Below are 12641 nucleotides of genomic sequence, written 5' to 3'. Positions count from 1 at the left end.
TATGAAAAGGATCAGAAACAAAGGAGAACAAAATTCGAAGAAAAAAACAGATCTAAAAAGGAGAAAAAAAAGAGAACAGATTTTGAAGAAGAAGAGAAGAAGAGATTTTGCAAAAGGTGGAAAAATCAAAGAATGAAAAATTTATAATAAAAAAATGCATAAGAGATTTTGCAGAAAGAGAACATATATCTGAGAAAAGAAATAGAGAGAAAATGATAGAGGCGTAAGTTTAGATCTGTGATATAGTGAAAAAATAGGTTTAAAGTAGAAATAGTAGTGCTTGTAAATAGATAGATGATAGATGCTTTAAGGATTTTAGTCTTCTATATAGATTTCGAATTAAAAATAAAATAAAAAAGAGGCGTATCTGGAATATTTTTTTACGGAGTGAGTATTTCAGCATTTTTTAGTTTAAATTTTAAATTTAAACCATTATGTCACAGTGTTTCCACTATTTTCCACTAGTTTATGTAGTCATTATAGTTTTTAGGATTTGGAACGATAGTAGTGTATTTATTCATGAGAAATTTTCATGTTTACCACTTTTTTGTATTATTATTCATGTTTACCACAGCTAAAGAGAAAATTTCAAAAATATAGTCTTCGGTAAGTGGAAAAAAACTCTTATACCATTGTTATTTATATATATATAATAAATAATTATTTAAATAAATCAAAAAAAAATTAAAAAAAAATAATTTTTTTATATTTTTGGATTATACATTTTCAAACTCGATTTTTTTTATAAATTATTTTTTTGAATCTTTTTTTCAAAATTTCTTTTTGAAACTATTTCTATTTTTTTTAAGTATTTATTTATATATTTATTAGAATCCTAAATTTTACATTCCAAATATCCTAAACCACCCCTCGACTCTAAACTCTAAGTTTAGATTAGTTAACTCTATGGTAATAAATGTTTTTTATCTTTCATTAAAAGTGAGGGTAAAATTAGTTAGTGTAAACCTGAAAAATGGTAAGCAGTTGGTATTTTTGGAAATTTTTCTTTATTCATAACTAAAGTCTCTGTTCTAAAAATCGGCTGCCTAGGCGCTACGCGTCACTCTTCCGCCCCGATTTATGCCAAATCGGTTTAAAAAATTGGATATCCGATTTTTTTCCGCCTAGACCGCCTAAATGACCGCCTAGCCGCCTAGGCGGCCGCCTAATCTATTTTTATTATTTTCTTTATTTATTATTTTATTATTATTATTTTTTTAAATAATATTTCTATTTGTTTATTTGATCTAAAATTTTATAAATATCATTTATATTCATAATTTTGATGAAAATTACACTATATTAAGTTTATATATTCTATTTGTGTGTTTTATACAATTTTAAATATGAAAATGTATTAATGTTATACACAATTAAAGATTAACATGTTTTATAACGTAGTAAACCATCTAAAAATTCCGCTTCGCATAGTAAACCATCTAAAAATTCCGCTTCGCATAATTTCTGATTAATCTCCGATTTTTTCTTTAGGCGCTAGGTCTAACCCGACCGCCCGACTAGCGCCTAACGCGTTCCCGAACAGGGAGTAAAGTGTACTGAATTAGAAGTGCATGTAACTTCAAAATAGAAAGGCGAGAGTTTAATTTTCCATTGGGCCAATTCAATTTTTTGAATATTTGTTATCTTATAGGTCCAGTGAACTTGAGCTATAACTATTAAAATAAAAGGTAAACAAAACAAGTAACGACACAAAATCAAGAACTGCAATGATGCAAAAACAGAATATCGAAATGAATAATTTTTGTAGCTTTCTAGTTCTAAACTAATTTAATAATTTTACTATTTTTATTTTAAACTGATAATATGTTGTTAATGTTATATATATATATATTGCGAGATTTAAAGTCTTATTGCACTAGGTATGGGCGTTCGGAGTCTCAATCGGGTTTTGGTTTTGTCCAATCGGATTTTTGTTTTCCGGGTTTATCAAAATCAACCCATTCGGGTTATATAAAAATTCAGTTCGGGACCGGTTCAGGTTCTATCGGATTCGGATCGGGGTTAGTAAATCTTCAAAGAACCGCTACAACCCGATGTACTTTCGGGTTCGGGTCCCAATGGGTTCTTCGGTTTTAAAGTACTTGATTTATACCAACTTTGTAACCAAAACATAAGTAAAATCGGGTTTTCGGTTTTAAAGTACTTGATTTATACCTATTTTGTAACCAAAACATAAGTAAAATCGATTCATAAATAAGAAAAAAATATCAAACATAATCAATCAAAACCAAACGAAAGGTAAACATAGTTATTGATAAAGAAAACCAAATAAATAAAAGCATAAAATGAAAAACCAAGTTCTCCTCATGAAAAAAATTATTCAATGAAAACAAAACAAAAGTCTAAAAAATTCAAGCCTCAACCGTCACCTTCAACCATCAACCTTCATGTAATATATAATTATTTTAGATGTTCAATAATATCTTAGTGTATTTTAAATACGTATTAGGAATCGATATCATGTTTGGTACAAGTATTTTTTGGGATTTGAAATGTTTCGGGTTCTATCGGATATCCATTTAGGTTCGAGTTCGGTTCAGATAATATCCATAACCTGAAATATCATAAAACAAGATTTATTCGGTATTTATATCGGGTTTGGATCGGTTCGAATTTATTTTTATCGGATCAGATTCGGTTCGAATAGTCAGATTCGGTTTATTTGCCCAGCCCTATATTGCACTGTTAGCACTTACACCAAAAATAGTCTTATTCTAATCAAAATACATTTTTGTTTGATAATGGAATTCATGAAAGGGACATAACAAAACAAGGAACAAGGTAAAAATCGATTTATTTAAATACACCTTGTGTAATAATTACTTAGTTTTATAAAATATGCAAAAAGTTAAATAGTTATAAGGTTCCAGGTACAAAAATAAATAAAACAATAGTTATAAGGTTTGGGAAACACCTTTTAATCTCTAAAATCCACTACCAAGTTGTGGATTAAAAGTAACTTTAGTCTTCTATAATTTTATCACTAGTTTTCAGCTGCTTTTTACTATCTCTTTTCTCCAACGTTGAATCATAACCTTTTTTACATATCTGAAAAAGAATAATATATTACGCATATGTCTGGAGAGAGCATATTCCCATGGAATATTATTTGATTGTGTGGTACATCTTTCTATTTTTTGTCAACGATGGTGTGGTTATTTCGGTTTAATGATCTGTTGTAGTATTTTATAAGTGAGTGTATTTAATTTTTAAAAATTAAATTAAAATGATATATATTAAATTATATCGAATTTTACCAAAATATCTATAATATTATTTGAGAAGTCAGTTTCTTATGTGTTGCTCTCACATTAATTCTCACGATGGTTGATTACACTAATACTTTTAATGAATTAAATTATTACATTTAAAATACTATTTTTTATTTTTTATTTAGTTTCCTTTTTAAAATTTACCAAAAACACATATACATATAGTAAAAAAGAAATGTTTTTATAAAGTTAAAATAAAGAATTGAAAAAAATATATATATATGTGTATATAAAATGATTTCATAAAAAATAAAAAGTTCACAAAATAATAATATTACATTTAAAAAATATTTTTAAATAACATAAAATATACTTTTGAAGTAATAAAATACTTTCTATATATCTATATTTTCTTAGATGAAAAATATAAATTTGTATATAATGTGATTTCATTAAAAACAATTTACACAGATAATCATGATATTAGAAAAAGAAATACTATTGATTTTAAAACATAATTTTAAACAATACAAAAAAATTCAAAGCAATAAAAATATTTTTATATATCTATCTATTTTCTTAGATGATTACATAAAATAATTAAGTAACATAAACTAATATATGTTTAATTGACTAAAAATAGTTAATAATTAGTATTATTTAAATGTGTTATTTATTTTTCATATATTTAGTTGACTATAAAATCTTTCAATTACGAAAAAAAATATCGATAAATTATAATTTACTTATATAATATTATTTCCAAATACAATCACAATTTTGTTTACTGTTTATTTTTAAGAGATATTAAAAAAACTAAAAATAGATTTTAAAAATATACATCGTTTGATCAAATAATTACAAAATAATTTAATGAGGTAGATATATTATATTTTATCATTATTAAAGTTATTTGTTTTCTTAATATTAAATTTGCACTTAAATTTTATGTTTTTATGTTTGTACAACTTAATATAACCATAATCAAAATACCAAAACAAATCTAAATTTTCATTTTTAAGATTATTTAAAATAAATATCAGTTTCCATTCAATAAATCAAAGACATATAGTTATTTAGAATTTATAAAATATTTTAATTATTGTAAATATTGATATGTGTTCATGAGCTTCCAAAAATGTATCAGCTACTTATGCATGTAATTTCCTATTGATCATCGCTTTATTTTCTAATATTTTTTAAAAAACATCAACATATAATTTGATAAATATTATGAAAATACATGCACATTTAAATGATAAATAAAATTGATTTCATTTGACATAATTATAATAAAAAATAATTATACTGCATTTTAAATTTGAAAGAATATATGTAACTCTATATACTCACAACATGAGTGACTCGACTAATCCAACATATATCTAAAATAATAGATTTAACTACGATAGAATATATAATTTTATAAGAATAGTAATTTAGTTTATAAATATAAATCATAGGACAACTAAAAACATATTAAAAATGAAAATAAAATATTAACAAACTGTTACAATTTAGTTCTTTTGTAAAATGTATATATATGTATGGGACTTCAGAATATTATCGTTATATTAATTTATGTACTTTGGAATCAGACGCTTTAGTTTATTTTTTATTTTATTTTAAACACAATAAGTTATATACATAATCTTCATAAAATATGTTTACATTTCTACGACAACAACAACCTAAATGCAAATAAGAAATTAATCAAAATTTAATAAATTTAGAATAAAAAATATTATAGTTAAATTTAGAGATGCAATCCAATTTGCCCAAATGATAACTAAATCAACTATAAAAACAACAAAACTGATTAGATATAACATATATAAAATCATATGTATAATTAAAGTAATATAATATTATTAATGTAAATGATGCATATAAATTATAAATTAATTTAAAATTAAAAGTAAATAGCAATCAATTATTATAGTATATTTACTTTAGAAATATTTATACCCGTGCATGAGCATGGAAAAATTATCTAGGAAATTGTGTAGTAAATCATATCAAAAAAAAATTATTATATTGAGCTAAATATGATAAATTTTATTCAATTGACAAATTTATATATTTATGTTCAAAAATAGAAATATAATACGTTTGTAAGACGGGTTAACATAAGCAAACTATATGATATATTAAAAAATCTTTGTAACTAATTTATTCATGATATCTTTTCATTTTAAATATAAATATATATTTAATATCTTATCTATTAAAATAGAAGTCATGACTTCTTCCATGTGTGATTTGTTAATTTGGACCGTTATTTAGAAAAATATTAAAATATATTTTACTAAGCTAATAATATATAGAATCTTTGAACTACTTTAATCATAATATCTTTTGATATCTTTTCATTTTAAATATAAATATATTTATTTAAAAATTCTAAGAAAATCTGTTTAAAATTATTTTAACAAAATCTTAATTTTCAAAAATTATATTTAAATATTTTAAATAATTTCGAAGTTAATTTTGAAATATTCTTATAAATTAATATATACTGTTTTGTTTATAAAGTGAAAAATAAAAAAATATATCCTATTTTTTTCTATTTTGTAATCATAATCAATCATATCAAAAGAAAATTCTTATATTGAGCTAAATATGATAAATTTTATTCAATTGATAAATTTATATATTTTATTTTCATAAGTATAAAATATTTATGTACAAAAATAGAAATATAATATATTTGTAAGACGGGTTAACATAATCAAACTATATGATATATGTAAAAAATCTTTGTAACTACGTTAATCATGATATCTTTTCATTTTAAATATAAATATATATTTAATATTATATTTTAAAATTATAATAAATCTTTCGAAAAATATTTTAATAATATCTTAGTTTTCAAAAAGTTTATGTAAATATTTTCACTTATTTCCTAATTAGCAATGAATTATTATTATGCATTAATATATATTAAGTTATCGTTTATAAAATGAAAAAATAAAATTCTATCATATTTTTATCTACTCTATAATCATAATCATCATGTTAAAATACGATTATTATATTTAACTAAATATGATTAAAAGTATATTAAATTGATAAGTTTAAAATTTTTATTCTCAAAAATATAATATGATGACATGACGATTTAAAATTAGCAAACTATATAATATTTGTCCTAAAATTAACATATCTTAGATTTTTATATATACAATAATATATTATCTAAAATTAAGAAGCATAAAATATATTGGTAAAAGGAAATACAACATCGACGAGCGGGTCAAAATTTAACATAAATTAAATATAAATAAATTTAAATTTGTTTTTTCATGATATATTAATTTTTTTAATAGCTAAATTCAAATAAAAATAAATAAATATATAATAAAAATTGATAAATATATTTTAAACAATCGATTAATTATAACAAGTAAATTATAAAATTAATATATTTGAAATAGTTATATAAACATTTAAGTATATGATTAACGTTAACATATATATCACTAATGATCGGAAAAAAAATCTATATATATAAAACAAAAAACAAACATCTTCGCGGTTGCGCGGATCCAAATTTAGTATTAAGAATTAAATAGGCTGCAGAGGTTCATGTGTAGGTACAACTTTTATTTTCGTTTATTATGTCAATTTTTATAACACAACTTTTGAAAATTTCTCATGTTTTTAGATCCAAGATACATAATAGATACATGTGTAAGTAGGAAACTTAATTTAATGAATTAGTTAGCGGAAACTGAAATTAAGTATAAAAAATTAAGTATCAAAATGGAAAAAGAGCAGATATAGATAAGATGAAATGACGTATTGTGAAGGACCCTGTTAAGCACTACTTTCACTTTAGGTAGACGCTGCCGCAGCGTTTAGCTGCTCAGAAAATACACTTAAGCGTGAATAAATTCTTCCCCTAATGTTTCTAGACTAAGACGCGAAAAGTACGGCGACTAGAAATTAGCGGAGCTTTTTGATGCCATAAAAACCAGCGGCAGAAAAAGTGGAGGATGCGGTTGTTTTCCAGAACGCAGCATCATCTGTTAAATGACAGATGCCGTAAAAAAAATTGTTTCTTTTGTATTTTTTGAAACGCTGACGCTTCGGCAATGTCTACTAAAAGAGCTGGCTACATCTTTTCTTAAAGTAAAAATATTAAATCTGAAAAAGATATACAGTGTACCCAAAAAAACTTCAGCTGAAAATATTCGTCTGATCAAATATTGAAGATCAAATGAATTACAATATTAATCTTTCTATGAAAATTCAGTATTTGTACTAGTTATGTAAATATTCTCACTGGTCCAATTAATAAGTAACTGAAATACTGAAATAAATAATGAATGTTTGTTCAATTAAAATAAAATCATGTAGTTCACTAAAGAACATGTCTGCGAAAAAACTCTGAACTTTTGTTAAGAAATATAAAAGAAGATAAGTCTACGAAATCCAGATTATAATCACTGCATATTATCATAATTTTTACATTAAATTTTAAATATTTTGAATAATTTTACATAAAACTTTATGAGTAATTTAATTCATTAAATTAAGTTTCCAAAGCCTATTAAAAAAACAATTCAAAAAAAGAAGAAAAATCTGGTATTAATTTATATTAAAAATAAAAAAGAAAAGTCAGTAAAATATCATCAAAATAAAAGATATGGGCTGAAGTTAGGAAACGAGCTCAGATTATTTTAGATAAGTGATAAAGTTAAATTTAAAAACCTTATGAAAAACTCAAAATATTAGTAAAAAGTAATTTAATATTTGAACGGAAAACTGTAAAAAATATTTAAGTAAATACAATTGATACTAAATTATGTATGATAAACAGAAACATTAAATATAAAATCAAAGAAAAATAATACATATGACTTTAATTTCACTATATCAGACTAAACTTTAGTTTTTTACCTAAAATTTTTTTGTTCTTATTTTTGAAAATGATCTAAAAGAAAACGATTAATAACTTTTATTTTTACTTTTCTACTCTAAATTCTAAGTTTGATCAATCATCTTGTTTTTAAGTTAAATATTAGGTTATTTGCTCAATATTAATAAAGTCCTCTGTTTGGTACAAGCATAATCCAATCTTTAGAAGCTTTTTTTTTAATTTATAAATTTGATAGTTGTAATTTGATAAAAAAAAAAGTTTGCGTTAGAGAAGATTAGGAAAAAAATTTGACCATACATTTTAACTTTAATTTTTCAGTATTAATAAAAATATAAAATGTTCTTTTAAGAATATCAAACTATAAAGTTCTTATTTAAAAAAATCAGAAAATTATTTTAACAGAAAAACTAAAATTCCTGTTCTAAGTATCAAATCTTTTCAAAAAAGATTTTTATTACAAAGTTTAAATTACCTAAAAGCAACATGATTATAGGCAAATGCATATGTATGCCAGTATGTGGATACTTTTTGTTTTTATGAGAAAAATATAAGTATGAAACTAGATGTGCAAAAAGGTTAACAATAGAATTATCCTCGGCATTATACTAAGAAGATAAGGCATTACCTTCTCATATAGTATTCTAAACTAAATAAATTATACGAGATAAGATGACAAAGGTATATATTCAGATTCGTAATACGTTCATTGTAAAATGTGTAGGGGAATTAAAGTTATGATCAACTGATTCTTTTTAATTTGTTGTTGCAATTATTCATATGTCTTTGTAATCAAAAACATTCGAAGAAAGAAACACGATCCATTATTTCTTTCCTCCTAAATTGACGAAACATATTGTTTCACTGTACTAATTTGTTAACTAGATAATATATTTGACGATATAGCAAAGGTAATAAACAATATAATACATTCGAAAAGCAGGTCGTGATTATATATTTTTACTGAGTTACAATTTAAAAATAAATATATTTTATGTTTAATACAAAATAATTTCATTTCGTTGTATCTATCCTGAATGACATAGTGTGTAGGGTACCACGACGATTTTTTTTTTTGGTTTATCAAGAAAGGATTTCATTCATTTAAGCAACTAAGCTCCAAAAAGAGCAATGTACCACAGCGATTCTTTAAATCAATTAGTTAAGCCAAGTGTTGCTTTGTTAAAAGGCTAAGTGAGATAATTCATGTGGATATACCTCTTTTCTGAGTTATCTGAAACAGACGTAAAACGAATTATGATTCCACATTAAAATATAGTACAATTAAGAGAATTCTGAATTAGGAGGGATACTTTCATGAAGAGAATAATATCAAACTTCCTTTATTGATCCACAGCTTTGTCGCACTATAACCTTCTGAAGCTAAGATTATAATAACCATGTACCTTCTCATTGTATATTACTAATTTAACTAATATTGCAAGAATTGTTTTACTATTCGAGTATATTGTTTTATGTTAGTTGTTACATACATGTATTTAGAATACTAATTAAAAGTATATGCATCTATATGGTATATTTTTGGCAGGTAAAACGACCAAGACTTTATATACAAATACATGCACTGCATAATGAATAGTATCATGTAAATTGTCCAAACACATAGAATTAGTTCAAGTAGAAATACATCGACATCATAAAATACCTCCAAATCAACCTTTTTCTTAACGATTCGAAGATAACTGATTCTTAATATATCCGCTTGTAAGAATCCGAATCCGTCGTTGCCTAAGTTGAAAGCATATGCTAAGACATATACTAGTAGTTAAGCTAGCCATCGTTGTTACTCTTTTTAAACTGTAATTATAAATAAAATAAATTTTGTAGTGTAGAATTGCACGTTTCCAAAAGTTAAATAAAACCCAAAAAGACACTGCGACATACACGTACTTTCGTGAGAGGTTGCTAAATAAGTATATATTGTCTACACTATGCCAATGGCGTATGCTTACGCCTTTCGGGTTAAAATTCATCATTGTATTTTTAAACATTAACTTATTTAAGCCCTTTTTTGACAAAGTCCCTATTTATTTAGGCTTAACACTATGCTCTTTAACTCAAATGAAACTCGCCACCTTTACCAAGGAAAACATCCTTAACCACTACTCAATATATTATTTTCTTATTTTTATTTCTAAACACAAGCTATGTTGTACTCCCCTCCGTTTCATATTGCAAGTAGATTTAGAGAAATTTTTTTGTTTCAAAATGTAAGTAGTTTTCGTATTTCTAAGTAACTTTTATATTTATTGAATACAGTGTGACCAATCAAATTAAATAGACTTATTTTTTATTGGTTAAATTATATCTAACCTATTTATTATAAAATACTTTTAAAAAACATAATAATTTTCTTAATCTTCGCGCTTTTAGCCAAAACTACTTATATTATGAAATGGAGTGAGTATTATCTTTGCAATATCATTTATTTTAAAATGATTTTTGAAGAATTATTTTTTGGGTAAAACGGTAAAAAATTTATATCATTTTCTGAAAATTTTACAATGTTGCTAGCAAATTATTTGAGAAAAGAAACAACAACCCTACTTAAGAGAAAATAAACAAGGAAAAAATATTATATACGTGTGTTTGTCTCTATCTTCTAGTTTCCTAGACATTATTTGAAAAATGATTTTACACATGTCATTTGTACAATCATTTTCACTAAATAAATGTGACATGATATATATATATATATATGTGTATATGCTTATTTATTTTTAATAAAAATGGTAAACTGATATATAAAAATGGTGAACTATATATCTAGCTCATCGTTTCTCATTTTACAAATTTTTGAAATGTCATTAACGAAATAAAATTGTCTGATCTGAAATTTACTCGTGCAATGCTTCAGAAGCAAAATAAAAATAAAAATTGAAGACCAAGGCGGGATATGGTATATTTATAGAAAGAGACTCAACGTACCGATATTCCCCGTATAGTCTACAGACTACAGTTGGGCCCTACCTTTTCCTTACGACATCAAAGAAAGTGTACTATTGAAGGTTGGTATCTTATTCTTACAAAATGGATTTTCTTTAGGTTTAGCTAAAGTTTTCATATGAATTAGATTCTAAGATTTGATTAACCTAACTCATAGAATCACTAAGTTACATGTCACCACTATATATATTTAATATTTATATACCTTATATTCTATAGATAATGCCTAGCGCTTGTTGGATTCTTCTTTGAGTACAAATTTAAATCCGATATGTGATTATAGTGATCTCGCCAAAATCATTGACCCTAGCTTTGCTTAGACGTCTCATTAGCAGACAATATCAAGAATGGGAGAATACGCGAGCCATGTCGAGGGTTTTATAATATCGTGTTCAAGGTCTCATTATCTTGTTTCTCATGTAAAATGCCATTTATTGTTTATGTAGAAACTTCAGTGGCAACATAAATATCTGGCCGGTTGATCATCTACCCTCTGATTTTGAAGAAGGGTGGACCAACTTTGACATAATTTAAAGTTTGATATATATACACATATTTATGATAAGGATTTTGTATGTTTTTAAAAGCGAAAATGTAAGTTTAAATATTAGTCTCGAGGACTGGATGAAACAACTCAGAGATTGATTGTTTGTAGTTTTTGTTTTTGTTTTTGCTTTTTGCTTTTGTAAAAACTATTTCACTTGCCAATCAAGTTTTTTAAAAAACAAATTTCCTAAAATTTAGGGAAACTAGTTTTTCAAAATTTCAAACAATTTGTGAAAAAAAGCTAAAAACCAACTTTTGTGAGTTTTCAATATAAAAACGATTTTTTTTTTATTTTGTATAAAATACTATATTTTAATTAATTAATAATTAAGTAAATAATATTTTCATAAAGATAAAATTCCCATACAATTTTTTTTATCATTTAACATTAATGTAAAATAATTTATGTGTTTCATATATGTAAATAAATATAGATAATTTTAGTATTAGTTGTAGCCAATTAATTCTTAATATCTATAAATAAATTATTGAATAATATTATTATACATAATAAACAACAACTAAAAATTATAAAATTTACAATATTTTATTAATACAATATATTATATTAATTTGAAACATAGCCATTCAAGTTCTAAAAAACAAAAAATATTTTATGTAATAAAATTTATAAATAGTTTCAAAATTTTAAAATATTTTAATTTTTATAATTTATAGATATTTTATTAATTATATTTAAGTATAACACTTAAAATAAAATAATTTAAAACATGGTGATGTTTTTATTTTAACTAACAGCCACTATATTTTGATAAATTTTAATGGTAATTTAAAAAAAATATTATTTTAAAACAATGTATTGCTTATTTTATAAAAAAACTAAGAATAAAGCAAAACCAAAATCTAAAAACTAAAAACCAAAACCAAAAGCCGAAAATCAAAAACCAAAATCTAAAAGTTAAAAACCAAAAACCAAAACCTAAAAGTTAAAAACCAAAAACCAAAATCTAAAACTAAAATTTAAAAACCAAAAATTAAAACCAAAAACT

Source organism: Brassica napus, chromosome C6 (genome assembly GCF_020379485.1).
Source record: "Brassica napus cultivar Da-Ae chromosome C6, Da-Ae, whole genome shotgun sequence".
Taxonomy (NCBI): Eukaryota; Viridiplantae; Streptophyta; class Magnoliopsida; order Brassicales; family Brassicaceae; genus Brassica; species Brassica napus.
This window is presented reverse-complemented; position numbering follows the sequence as displayed.